Source organism: Salvelinus namaycush, chromosome 42 (genome assembly GCF_016432855.1).
Source record: "Salvelinus namaycush isolate Seneca chromosome 42, SaNama_1.0, whole genome shotgun sequence".
NCBI lineage: Eukaryota > Metazoa > Chordata > Actinopteri > Salmoniformes > Salmonidae > Salvelinus > Salvelinus namaycush.
Genome location: NC_052348.1, coordinates 11113136 through 11128015, shown reverse-complemented (window position 1 = coordinate 11128015; position 14880 = coordinate 11113136). Strand labels below are relative to the sequence as shown.

At 43.7% G+C, this 14880-nt stretch overlaps 1 protein-coding gene across 1 annotated transcript in view; it reads left to right on the top strand.

Annotated features, from left to right (window-relative positions):
• LOC120034739 (polypeptide N-acetylgalactosaminyltransferase-like 6) overlaps positions 1-14880 on the top strand; it is a 250166-nt gene that overhangs the window by 29097 nt on the left and 206189 nt on the right. The gene's annotated exons all lie outside the window — the stretch shown is intronic.

Below are 14880 nucleotides of genomic sequence, written 5' to 3'. Positions count from 1 at the left end.
TGAATAACTAGTAGTGAGATGTGAATAGTAGATAACTGTAGTAGTGAATAATGAATAACTAGTAGTGAGATGTGAATTGTAGATAACTGTAGTAGTGAATAATGAATAACTAGCAGTGAGATGTGAATAGTAGATAACTGTAGTAGTGAATAATGAATAACTAGTAGTGAGATGTGAATAGTAGATAACTGTAGAAGTGAATAATGAATAAATGGACATAATAAACACAAGGGAACACTACTAGATGAATGTCTTGACCTTGACATTCAGAACCGTAATGGAGGCCAGGGTGTCTTAAGGGCAGCAGGGCCATAGAAACACATGATGCACAAAGCTCCTGAGATACTATCAACCTGGTGTCATGGCCAACGCCACGCATGCGCGCGGAAGCACACTGCTCAAACTGCGTTACAATAACAAGCTCAGGGTTTTGTCTGGCGGAAGACAAGAGCCAAGTCAGTCAAGGCTGTAGAAAAGCCATCGCTGTGTAGCTCTTTCTCAAATCATGCTGCTACAGAACAGTAGCCTTGCCAGTCTAGCGCTTCAGAGTGCCACGGCAACCCTCAGCTCAACAACAACTCAAAGCAAACAGTGCCTCATTACCGTACAGCAGACAGCCCGGGCTGCGGGATAAGCACCTGTCACTCTCAGAGAGAGAAGGGAAGGACAGTCTAAAGGGATCTGCCGCTTGCTGCTTCGCCAAAGACAAATCCATACCGAATGCATGTCATTGCTTCTTCCATGTTATGCCTCATTAGGCTGATTTTCAGGCAATTCTTGTGTGTGTAGACACACATTGCACTGTGTCAGGAAAAGTGGGCTTAGAGTACACATCAATTGTCGAGGGTTATACTGGTCATCCTCATGCCACGTAATAGCCTTAGTAAGGTCAGTGCATATTGCATTTTGAAATGTCAGTAGCGTTACAATCCTGCCTTGTCTAGGAAGCACAAGTACTGGATGAAACAAATAAACAACAGTAAGAATAGTTTTTTTTTTCAATTATCTACTAAATTTGACCAGTATTTGACCAAAACGCTAAACTAAAAAATTGACTATAGCTAAGTGTGCTGCAAAGGCAGGTTATCCCAAGGTTTTATTTCTTGCACCATCAAACTTCTATCAAATACCACCTTCCACCTCCCTCCTTGTACTTTGAAAGTACTTTGAAGTCGAACCATCAATAAGACAGAGAGGTGTTTTCTCCTGGTACCTCCCCTGTGTTAAGCCATAGCATCAGAGGCAGGAAAGAGGAAAGAGGAGAGAGAGAGAGAGAGAGAGAGAGAGAAGCTTTGGCTCACGTCTTCTGAGACATTGTGTCTCCTGAAACGATGCTTTGATCAGTGTTTAATGACTTGCATGTGGCCTCCCCACTGTGGCGCAGAGGCACAGGAACAAAGTGAACGTGGTTCTCCACTTGTGACATCTGTCATTTGCTCTTTTATAACCTTTTATAGGTGGTGAACGGTAATGACTCAGATGAGTTTAGAATGGATCCCCCCAGTATAAACTTGTTGGTTGGGTTCTCCCATATCTGTACATACTCTGTCCATGTATTGGTATAGTTACAGTATGATGAAGCATTGTGTGTGTATGTGTTAAGTAATGCATTAAGAGGTAAGTGTGTGTGTGTGTGCCTGTGTGTGCGTGCACCGGTGTATGCTTGTGTGCATGCTTGTACACATGTTCTTGTGTTCACACACTTTACAGTATGGTGTTGCATTGAATAATGTGTAGCCACTAATCCCCACTCTATGCCTGATTCCCAGGTTGTCATGGTGAGATGGTGAATGCACCTGGCCATAAGCCCTTTTGTCCATGATGCCATCTGGAAGGTGATTGCAGATGCTCTCTCTCACACAACAGCCTAGTTGCTGCTTAAAATAGGGCTACTGTGGCAAGAAAAAAAAAAGAATGTTGACTTTTATTGGGATGAATCTTGTCCTGGAGGCAGAGCTGAGCAGTTTCCGTTAGATGGGCCAGCCGCAAAGTCAAAATTGTCTATCTCGTAAAAAAAACTATGAAAACAAAATTATGCTTAACATTGTGGTTAAGGTTAGGTTTAAGGTTAGGGTTAAGTATAAAATCTGATTTTATGACTTTGCAGTTAGGCCAGGTACTGACAGCAGCAACAAAAAAAAATCTGCTATAGGACCTCCTACCAATAGCTTTACATTGGGTGTTTGCACAGACTCCTATTGCTACGCTGTGAAGTCGACACTTTAAGGCGGTAGTGAGAATATAGCCATTCCCTTCTCAGTACAGCCGGTCTGTTCTGGAGCGGGTTCTAAGCAGTCGGCCTATCTCTGAAAGCTTGTCTCTGCTGCCTAGCCAATGAGACCCTGTAATATACTACTGCTGTATTACTGTCTGGAGGGATGTCATGGTTCTTTGTTACGGGTGGGACAAATGCAATGTGGCGAGTGTACTGTGGTACACATAGGTAGTTGCAGTCAGTGCTTTCTACTGCTGTGGCATGCTGTATTGCTGTGGTGTTGAGACACTGAAGCACTGTGATGTTGTGGTGTGCCGCAGCCCAGAGTCATCCTGTAGGGCTGATCCATCCATGGACCCTGAAGGCCAGACATTTATCTCTCTCTGTACACCAGCACTCCCAGTGCCACAGAGCATAACATAAAGACAACCAGCAGCGATATGAGTGGTCTGGGAGTGTACTGGAGCATTGCTGTGTTGAATATTCTATCAGCACAGGAAGCTCCATGCTGATTATCCGGAAAGTTATCCAGAAAGTTTGTTGCGGTATTGGGAGAATATTGAGGGAGAGGGATTTTGAATAATGAAAAAGAGAGAGCAAGTGAGAAACAGAGCGAGGGAGAGAGAGAGAGGGGGAGGGAGAGAGGCACGGAGAGAGAGGCACAGAGGAGAGAGGCACGGAGAGAGAGGCACGGAGAGAGAGGCATGGAGAGAGAGGCTCGGAGAGAGAGACAGAAAGAGAGAGAGAATATTGGATTTGTAAATAACACTATTTCCTCTCAGACATTCTCTCTAAGATATTACAGTTTTTATCTGGCAATAAAGAATGTGTTGAGAATTAGAAACTATAATAAAAGCCCTTTAATTTCTGGGTCGCCGCTGGCTGCCTCATGCAAAAGCTCCCGTTATTTGTTGGGAACGGCTTTGAGAGAAGTACAAACTGAGTTGCAGAAAAGCAATAAAGTGGTGTGTAATGAGGAGAAATCTTTACATTAGCAGCCTGTAGTTCAGATCCCAGTCTCTCTGTCTGCAGCTTGAAGCCAAGCCACTTGGAACAGTGAAGCTCATCTTCTCTCAAAATGAAACACTTTAGAACAGAAAGACGGTTAATGAGGAGAGGCTGAGCACAGCAGCAGGCCCAGATCTGGTGGAGATGAAGCTGTGTGAGTGTGCGTGTGCGCGTGCACGTGTGCGTGTGCGCGTGCACGTGTACGTGTGTGTGTGCGCACGAGTGTGTGTGTCTTCTGCCAAAAGTTGAAAACATCAGGATAATTGGATTTGAAGGAGCGCAGTGTGGTATGTCTGTGTAAAATCAATATGACTGAATGTTCCTGTAATCAGTGTTATTTTTCATGTCAGGAGTAAATTGCTTAAAGCAGTGACATTATCAAAGACAAATGCCCAAGACAAGGAAAAACGCCTGGAGGTACAGAACATCAGACATCCTGCACAGGTTTATCTGCTAGTTATTGCTGCGTTTCATGATGACTCAATAAAACGTCTTTACTTTATCTGAAACTAGATAGCTAGGAGTGGGACTCTGCACATGCTGTGGTTCTACATCCTTTTCTCTTGGTAGGTCATCTAAATATATATAAAAACTGATTTGAGGGTCAGGAAGTGTAATTTAGTTCTCTCAATTAGGTTTTTATGTCCTCTTCCCAGATAGTCAGCCAGGCCCTGGGTTTATAGAGCATTGTGCTAGGTACTCAAAGGGCTAATGAGAGAAAGGGCCCAGTGAACAGGCATTTGAAGTTGTAATTTCAGGAGAATGATCCTCAGTAAATGAGTTCTTGTGAAATGAATAGTGTCCCAGGGAGAAATGGAGTTTAAAAGCCTGAGAATTAATCAAATTATGAGTGTGACTGTTTGGGGAAATGTAGGAAATTGAGTGCGGCACTAAGTTGGCGTGCGCGTGTGTCTGCGTGTGCGTGTGGAGGGCAGGCAGCGAGGTGCAGCAGGATTACATGCGTCCCATGCTGCTGTGACTTCTACATGCACCTCCAGCCCTCCACAGGGAGAAGGACTCCAGCCTGATGAAGTAGAGCAGGAGCACCATTCACCTCCTCTACAGGAAGATGAAACATCTGCTCAAATTACAGGGGACCGCAGGAGTCAAGTACACTCATTATTAAACAATGCTCACAAATCACACACGCACATACTCTAACAACCTACACACACACACACACACAGACACACACACACACAGACACACACGTCAGCTCAGCCCCAAGATACAGTAGTCCTTTTGTGTGCAGCTTTCTCAGAAGGGCACTGCTACTCACACCATTGCATATCTGCTTAGTGCCTATTGTCCACCAGAATGGCTATATCATCACTGTTCTCTCCCTGTTTTAATCTCCTCTTTTCATGTTTTCTCTCTCTCTCTCTCTCTCTCTCTCTCTCTCTCTCTCTCTCTCTCTCTTTTACTACAGCACCTGGTCTTTGTGTGTTTTCAAATAACAGAACTGCTCCCGTTCCATGGTGATGGGGATCTATTTATGGTTGGAAATGCAATGACGCGGACAGCAGACAGGCAGACAGACAGACAGGCAGGGAAACAGGCAGGCAGGAAAACAGGCAGGCAGGCAGCAGACAGACAGTGGGGGCAGTGAATACATAGCGGCTGATGACTCAAACAGGGGCCCTCATCATCCTTCCCTCCCGTAAATGACTGAATTCCCTCCGTAACACACACACACATACATACACACAAACACTGTGAATACCCTCTGTGACTCCCCACCATCTCTCAGAGAAGAGAAATGATAGGAGAGGTCACAGCGTCATGTTCTCCGCTAGATTGGAATTTGTTTTGTACATCGTTTGCAGCGGGCGGCTTCTCGCTCGTTCCTCGCTGTTTTTCCGCCGGCGTGCGCACTAGAGATGTAAGACCTGGCACTGAAGAGCAGACAGGAATTGCATTAGCAAACAGGTGATTGGTCACCTTGGGTAGACATTAGAGGAGCAGACAGTGCAGCAGCAGCTTCCCAGTCGGTTTAGATGCTGAGCAGAGCATACGTACCGTAATGGCCACGTGTGTGTGTGTGTGTGTGTGTGTGTGTGTGTGTGTGTGTGTGTGTGTGTGTGTGTGTGTGTGTGTGTGTGTGTGTGTGTGTGTGTGTGTGTGTGTGTGTGTGTGTGTGTGTGTGTGTGTGTGTGTGTGTGTGATTGGTCTGTGGGCTCATACCGCACCAGTTTCATCACCTTCAGTAGTCTTATCTGCTGAAGAGGACATTTTCCAACCAATCTGTCTCTATAATTAAAACATGGTGTTCAGCTCTATACAGTCAATCAGCGTGTTTGACGGGATCAATTTGACCGAGACCAGAATCTTGTTCACATAATAAGTAGTTATTTGGGCTGCAAGTTAATTTACAAATCAGTAATTCTGTGGAGTCTGACTGCAATGTAGTCTCAAACACAGTCAGTGAGTGAGTCAGTCAGTCAGTCAGTATTGAGCCATTTCTGATTGTGTATCTGGGTCTTTCTATAAACTAGGGTTCCAGTGAGGAGTTCCTACGCTGGACAACTTGTTATAGATGTTGATAAGTCACTGATAATAATCTGCCAATTTTTTTCATGTCAATACATTAACATATAAGGGGGATCATAGATACAGTTGAAGTCGGAAGTTTACATACACTTAGGTCTGAGTCATTAAAACTCGTTTTTCAACCACTCCACAAATTTCTTGTTACCAAACTATAGTTTTGGCAAGTCGGTTAGGACATCTACTTTGTCCATGACACAAGTAATTTTTCCAACAATTGTTTACAGACAGATTATTTCACTTATAATTCACTGTGTCACAATTCCTGTGGGTCAGATGTTTACATACACTAAGTTGACTGTGCCTTTAAACAGCTTTGGAAATTCCAGAAAATTATGTCATGGCTTTAGAAGCTTCTGATAGGCTAATTGACATAATTTGAGTCAATTGGAGGTGTACCTGTGGATGTATTTGAAGCCCTACCTTCAAACTCAGTGCCTATTTGCTTGACATCATGGGAAAATCAAAAGAAATCAGCCAAGACCTCAGAAAATGTTTTTTAGGCCTCCACATGTCTGGTTCATCCTTGGGAGCAATTTCCAAATGCCCGAAGGTACCATGTTCATCTGTACAAACAATAGTATGCAAGTATAAACACCATGGGACCATGCAGCCATCATACCGCTCAGGAAGGAGACACGTTCTGTCTCCTAGAGATGAACGTACTTTGGTGCGAAAAGTGCAAATCAATCCTAGAACAACAGCAAAGGAACTTGTGAAGATGCTGGAGGAAACAGGTACAAAGTATCTATATCCACAGTACAACGAGTCCTATACCGACAGAACTTGAAAGCCTGCTCAGCAAGGAAGAAGCCTCTGCTCCAAAACTGCCATAAAAAAGCCAGACTACAGTTTGCACCTGCACATGGGGACAAAGATCGTACTTTTTGGAGAAATGTCCTCTGGTCTGAGGACAAAATACAACTGTTTGGCCATAATGACCATTATTATGTTTGGAGGAAAAAGGGGGAGGCTTGCAAGCCAAAGAACACCATCCCAACCGTGAAGCATGGGGATGGCAGCATCATGTTGTGGGGGTGCTTCGCTGCAGGGACTGGTCCACTTCACAAAATAGATGGCATCATGAGGATGGAAAATTATGTGGCTATATTGAAGCAACATCTCAAGACATCGGTCAGGAAGATAAAGCTTGGTCGCAAATGGGTCTTCCAAATGGACAATGACCCCAAGCATACTTCCAAAGTTGTGGCAAAATTGCTTAAGGACAACAAAGTCAAGGTATTGGAGTGGCCATCACAAAGCCCTGACCTCAATCCTATAGAAAATTTGTGAGCAGAACTGAAAAAGCGTGTGTGAGCAAGGAGACCTACAAACCCTACTATATTACACCAGCTCTGTCAGGAGGAATGGGCCCAAATTCACCCAACTTATTGTTGGGTGAAGCTTGTGGAAGGCTACCCGAAATGTTTGATCTAAGTTAAACAATTTAAAGGCAATGCTACCAAAAACTAATTGAGTGTATGTAAACTTCTGACCCACTGGGAATGTGATGAAAGAAAGAAATGCTGAAATAAATCATTCTCTCTACTATTATTCTGACTTTTCACATTCTTAAAATAAAGTGGTGATCCTAGCTGACCTAAGACAGGGAATTTTTACTGAGATTAAATGTCAGGAATTGTGAAAAACTGAGTTTAAATGTATTTGGCTAAGGTGTATGTAAACTTCCGACTTCAACTGTATATTCAATCAAATTCACGGGTTAATTTAAAATCTATATTTAACCCTTTCTCATGTTTGGTGTCTTGAACATTGGATTTGTCCAAAACAGTCAAGTGAGGAATGGCTGTTGTAATAGCGCCTGCGATGCAACAAATCTGACATTTCCTCAATTTGGGCTTGAAAATCCTTGTCATTATTGTAGCCAATTTCTAAGTTGTCCTGCTCCCTTATAGTGTGGTTATTATGAGGACGACATCTTATTCTGGCTTCAACTTATCTTTCCATAACAATCCTTCCAGTACAAAAGGAACCTGTTTTTTGGTGGCTTTCTCTTCTTAAAACAACGATGATGAGATTCAAGTGGTGAGATTAATGCTACCTCTATTCAAGGCTTTATTATGTGTCGCTGTGTCGGCCACACAGGCTACAGGAAAATCACCCTACATCCATCCAATTTATTTAGTCAGGCCACATTATTCTCACATATTTTAGAATGTAATAATAATTTGAATATCAATGCATTGGTAAGGCCTAAAAATGCATCGTTCTTAAAGTGGTATTGGCCTTATTTTTTTGGGGGGGGGGGGGGGGGGGGTCTATAATAGGCCATATATGTACAGTTATATAAATTATATGTAACGAACGTCGTCGGGAGAAGGAGAAGAGGATCAAGGTGCAGCGTGGTAAGTGTTCATATTTTAATCAATCAACTTAACACTGAACAAAACAACAAAAACGACAAACGAGCAGTTCTGTAAGGTGACGACACACACTAAACAGAAAATAACTACCCACAAACACAGGTGGGAACAGGCGACCTAAGTATGGTTCTCAATCAGAGACAACGATAGACAGCTGCCTCTGATTGGGAACCATACCAGGCCAAACACATAGAAATACAAAACAAGGACAACATAGAACACCAGACATAGAATGCCCACCCAAACTCACGCCCTGACCAACCAAAATAGAGACATAAAAAGGATCTCTAAGGTCAGGGCGTGACATTATACAATTGTATAATATTGACGTCCTTGAATTGAAGTGCTTGAATTTGACTTGCCAATGTCTGTATGAACCCTGCTTAAAGGATGTATAGTCCTAGACCTATGTTGTTATATAGGTGGAGTTATGGGACAATTTGCATATATTGCTCTAAGTACACATGTGGAACTGCATAAAAGTCTTTCTTAATTTTGTTTCAAACCATGTCAAAATTGTCATCCCAATGTAAAACATTGGCCCCATTAGTTACAGAAAGACCCATCTACATAGCAGGTGGTTCCAGGTAGAAACCCTTTGAGTTCCATGTAGAACCTTTTACAGGTCCAAAGGATTCTCCTATGGTGACAGCTAAAGAACCCATTTGGAACCCTTTTTTCTAAGAGTGTACCTGCTGTAATCATGTTTCCCAGCTGTGAGACGCAGAGCCGAAGGACAGGCTCATGATATCACATAAGGCTGTGCAGAGCAGTGACGGTTCGACCGTGTCTACCTGACAGCATCACAAAAAGCTGATTTACTGTAAAACGCTTCCAGCCAGTCTTTAATCTGGGTTCTGTTCTGCTTCATACCCACCGGCTTAAGTGGCACCTTTCAGTGTGTATGTGTGTGCCAGGGTTTCCGTTAGCCTTTTGACCGGGAGAGAAAAAATGATCCCATCGCAAAATAGTTATCATGTATCTTATTCATCACACGAACACAGAACACAGAGCCTATTTTGAGCAGAATATCACCTCCGCGCTAGAGCTGCTTCTGTAGCTCCTCAGCACGTTGCTGCTGGAGTGAAACGTGCTTTTCATTGTCATTGCGCAACTATTTTAAATGCAATCGCATGTTAAAACAGTTTCGATGGAAACGTGGAGGCAATTATTTTAGACTTCCTCGTATGTGGAGGAAGAAGGTGGAAAGGTTCTCTGTCCTGTTAATGTAGACAGAGTGTCTGGGTTCTCTGTCCTGTTAATGTAGACAGACTGTCTGGGTTCTCTGTCCTGTTAATGTAGACACAGTGTCTGGGTTCTCTGTCCTGTTAATGTAGACAGAGGGTCTGGGTTCTCTGTCCTGTTAATGTAGACAGAGCGTCTGGGTTCTCTGTCCTGTTAATGTAGACAGAGGGTCTGGGTTCTCTGTCCTGTTAATGTAGACAGAGCGCCGTGCGCATGAGCACGCATAGTACTACCTGGCCTGCTTCTCAAAATCTTTCTTCACCTCACACAGTAAGTCAACAAAGTCAATTTTTTTTGTTACATCCATTCAAATGATGAAGTCAAATCAAATGTTATTGGTCACATACACATATTTAGCAGATGTTATTGCAGGTGTAGCGCAATGCTTGTGTTCCTAGCTCCAACAGTGCAGTAGTATCTAACAATTCACAACAATACAAGTGGCCAGTGATTCCATGTCTGTGTATATAGGGCAGCAGCCTCTAAGGTACAGGTTTGAGTAACCAGGTGGTAGCTGGCTAGTGATGGATATTTAACAGTCTGATGGCCTTGAGATTGAAGCTGTTTTCAGTCTCTCGGTCCCAGCTTTGATGCACCTGTACTGACCTCGCCTTCTGGATGATAGCGGGGTAAACAGGCCGTGGCTCGGGTGGTTGATGTCCTCGATGATCTTTTTGGCCTTCCTGTGACATTGGGTGCTGTAGGGTGTCCTTGAGGGCAGGCAGTGATGCGTTGGACATACCACACCACCCTCTGGGGATTCCTGCGGTTGCGGGCGGTGCAGTTGCCGTACCAGACGGTGATACAGCCCGACAGGATGCTCTCAATTGTACATCTGTAAGTTCCTGAGGGTCTGAGGGACCAAGGTGAATTTCTTCAGCCTCCTGAGGTTGAAGAGGCGCTGTTGCACCTTCTTCACCACACTGTCTGTGTGGGTGGACCATTTCAGATTGTCAGTGATGTGTATGCCGAGGAACTTGAAGCTTTCCACCTTCTCCACAGTGGTCCCGTTAATGTGGATAGGGGCGTGTTCCCTCTGCTGTTTCCTGTAACCCACGATCAGCTACTTAATTTTGTTGACGTTGAGGGAGAGGTTATTTTTCTGGCACCACTCCTCCAGGGCCCTCACCTCCTCCCTGTAGGTTGTCTTGTCATTGTTGGTAATCAGGCCTACTACTGTTGTCATCTGCAAACTTGATGATTGAGTTGGAGGCATGCGCAGCCACGCAGTCATGGGTGAACAGGAAGTACAGGAGCGGGCTGAGCACGGACCCTTGTGGGTCCCCTGTGTTGAGGATCAGCGAAGTGGAAGTGTTGTTTCCTACCTTCACCACCTGGGGGCGGCCCATCAGGAAATCCAGGACTCGGTTGCACAGGGTGGGGTTCAGACCCAGGGCCCCGAGCTTAATGAAGAGCTTGGAGGGTACTATGGGGTTGAAGGCTGAGCTGTAGTCAATGAACAGAATTATGACGTAGGTATTCCTCTTGTCTAGATGGGATAGGGCAGTGTGCAGTGCGATGACGATTGCATCGTCTATGAATCTATTGGGGCGGTAAGCAAATTGAAATCGGTCTAGGGTGTCAGGTGAGGTAGAAGTGATATGATCATTAACCAGCCTCTCAAAGCACTTCATGATGACAGAAGTGACTGCTATGGGGCTATAATAACTTAGTTGTTACCTTTGCTTTTTTGGGTACAGGAACAATGGTGGATATATTTAAGCAATTGGGGACAGCGGACTGGGATGGAGAGATGGTATATTTCCGGAAACACTGAGGACACGGCTAGGGATGCTGTCTGGTCTGGCAGCCTTGCAAGGGTTAACACGCTTGAATGTCTTACTCACGTCGGCCACGGAGAATGTGAGCCCACAGTCCTTGGGAGCGGGCCAGTCGGTGGCACTGTGTTATCCTCAAAGCGGGTGATGAAGGTGTTTAGCTTGTCTGGAAGCAAGACGTCGGTGTCCGTGACTTGGCTGGTTTTCCCTTTGTAATTCGTGATTGTCTGTAGACCCTGCCACAAATGTCTTGTGTCTGAGCCATTGAATTGCAACTCCACTTTGTCTCTGCACTGACTTTTTGCCTGTTTGATTGCCTTACGGAGGGAATAACTACACTGTTTGTTTTCAACCATATTCCCAGTCACCTTGCCATGGTTAAAATGCGGTGGTTTGCACTTTCAGTTTTGCACTAATGCTGCCATCTATCCACAGTTTCTGGTTTGGGTAGGTTTTAATAGTCACCATGGGAATAACATCCCCTATATACTTCCTGATTAACTCAGTCACCGTGTCCGTGACATTGTTAACTTCTTATGGCTGCAGCCCGACGTCGGTACACTTATGACAACAGCCAGCTCAAAGTGCAGGGCGCTTTAACTTTCACACATTAACAAGTCCAATACAGCATATGAAAGGTACACATCTTGTGAATCGAGCCAACATGTCTGATTTTAAAAATGTTTTATAGGGAAGACACAATATGTAAATCTATTAGCTAACCACGTTAGCAAAAGACACCACTTTTTTTACCCCATCAGTTTTTTACTCCATCAGTAGCTATCACAAATTCGACCAAATAAAGATATAAATAGCCACTAACCAAGAAACAACTTCATCAGATGACAGTCTGATAACATATTTATTGTATAGCATATGTTTTGTTAGAAAAATGTGCATATTTCAGGTATAAATCATAGTTTACATTGCAGCTACAGTCAGAAATTGCACCGAAAGCAGCCATAATAATTACAGGCACCAACGTCAAATACCTAATTACTCATCATAAAACATTTCTGAAAAATACATAGTGTACAGCAAATGAAAGACAGGCATCTTGTGATTCCAGCCAATATTTCCGATTTATTAAGTGTTTTACAGCGGAAAAAAAATGTAGCGTTATATTAGCTTAGCACAATAGCCAGAAACACTTGGGCGCCGGCGACTACGACAGATATATGAAATAACATCATAAAATGGGTCTTACTTTTGCTGATCTTTCATCAGAATGTTGGACAAGGTGTCCTTTGTCCAGAACAGTCGTTGTTTGGATTCAGAACGGCAACTTTCCCTCTTCATTTAGCAAGCGCGCTAGCCGGGTGGCACGACACTCTCCATGTCAACAAACGGAAGAGAACGGAACACGGCAAAACTCCCGAAAAAATTTCAATAATCTGATGAAACTATATTGAAAAAACATACTTTACGATGATATGGTGACATGTATCAAATAAAATCAAAGCCGGAGATTGTAGTCACCTATTACGGCAGCTAAACAAAAGGCAACCCCACTGTCCAGCTCGCGCTCTTCAGAGTACCGAAAATGGTGGACACGTCATTCCAAGATGATGTGTTCCATCTCAGACCAAGATAATCACCTAATTTCTTCTCTCACAGCCTCTTGACACCCAGAGGAAGGTGTATGACGTGCATGTATACTAATAGGTCTTGTGCCCATTTATAGGCAGGAAGAAGAACAGAGCATCGATTTCAGACATTCCACTTCCTGGTCAGGAAATGTGCTGCAGAATGAGTTCTGTTTCACTCAGAGAAATAATTCAAACGGTTTTAGAAACTAGAGAGTGTTTTCTATCCAATAGTAATAATAATATGCATATTGTACGAGCAAGAATTGAGTACGAGGCCGTTTGAAATGGACACATTTTATCTGGCTACTCAATACTGCCCCTTGCAGCCCAAACAGGTTATTGTTATTCTCAGAGGCTACCTACCTAGAAAATATCCCAGTCCGCGTGATCAAAACAATCTTGAAGCATGGATTCCGATTGGTCAGACCAGCGTTGAATAGACCTTAGCACTAGTACTTCCTGTTTGAGTTTCTGCCTAGAGGAAGGGAGGAGAAAAATGAAGTTGTGATCTGATTTGCCAAAGGGAGGGCGGGGGAGGGCCTTGTAGCCATCCCGGAAGGGTGAGTAGCAGTGATCAAGTGTTTTAGTAGCGCGGTGTACTACAGCCAATGTGTTGATAGAACTTCAGTAGCATTTTCCTCAAATTTGCTTTGTTAAAATCCCCAGCTACAATAAATGTGGCCTCAGGATATGTGGTTTCCAGTTTGCACAAAGTCAAGTGGAGTTCCATGAGGGCTGTCGTGGTTTCGGCTTGAGGGGGAATATACACGGCTGTGACTATAACCGAAGATAATTATCTTGGGAGGTAATACGTTCAACATTTGATTGTGAGGTTTTTCTAGGTCAGATGAACAAAATGACTTGAGTTTCTGTACGCTCTCACAATCACACCATGAGTAGTTAATCATGAAACATACACCTCTGCCTTCCTTCTTCCCGGAGAGTTCTTTATTTCTGTCTGCACGATGTGCTGAGAACCCAGTTGGCTGTATGGACTGGGACAGTATATCCGGAGAGAGCTATGATTCCGTGAAACAGAGTATGTTACAGTCCCTGATGTTTCTCTGGAAGGAGATCCTTGCCCTGAGCTCGTCTACTTTATTGTCCAGAGACTGAACATTGGCGAGTAATATACTTGGCAGCGGTGGTGGTGTCCCCGCCTCCTGAGTCAGACTAGAAGTAAACTCCAAATACCTCATCTCTGCCCGCAGCCACTTGCATCAGCCTCTGGGATAAGTTCAATTGCCCTGGGGCGACGAACAAAGGATCCAATTCAGGAAAGTAATATCCCTCGTCGTAATGCTGTTGAGTTACCGCCTCTTTGATATCCAAAAGTTCTTTCCGGCTGTATGTAATAACACAAAACACGTTGTGGTGCAATTTTTTTAACGAAATAACACACAAAAAAACGAAATACTGCAAAGCTGCTTTGGAGCTAGAAGCAGAGCTGCCATGTCTGTCGGCGCCATGTAATAGTTCCTCACAGTATTATAATAGTTCCTCACAGTATTCCTCCAAGTCATTTCTCCAACTCTTTTCCCCCTCAATAATCAGCATTGCTGAGAAGTAGGCTATGGATCTGTTGCGTGTATTTATTTATATTTGAATGATTGTCAATTTCATCTTCATACCATAGCATAGCTGTCCCCTTCGTACTTTCCTTGTCAGTTCATTATCTTATTGTAACGGTCGTCCTCCTCCTCTTCGGATTGGACCAAAGCGCAGCGTGATAGTTTGACATAACGAAGTTTATTAAAGTAAAGACGAAAACCGAAAACACTTCAACAAACTACAAAATAACAAAACGACGTAGACAGACCTGAACATGGAACTTACATAAATACACGAAGAACTCACGAACAGGAACAGACTACATACACGAACGACAACGAAACAGTCCCGTATGGTGCAACATACACAGACACGGAAGACAACCACCCACAAACAAACAGTGTGAACAGCCTACCTTTATATGGTTCTCAATCAGAGGAAACGTCAAACACCTGTCCCTGATTGAGAACCATATAAGGCTAATTACAAATGACCTAAACATAGAAACACAAAACATAGAATGCCCACCCCAACTCACGCCCTGACCAACTAAACACATACAA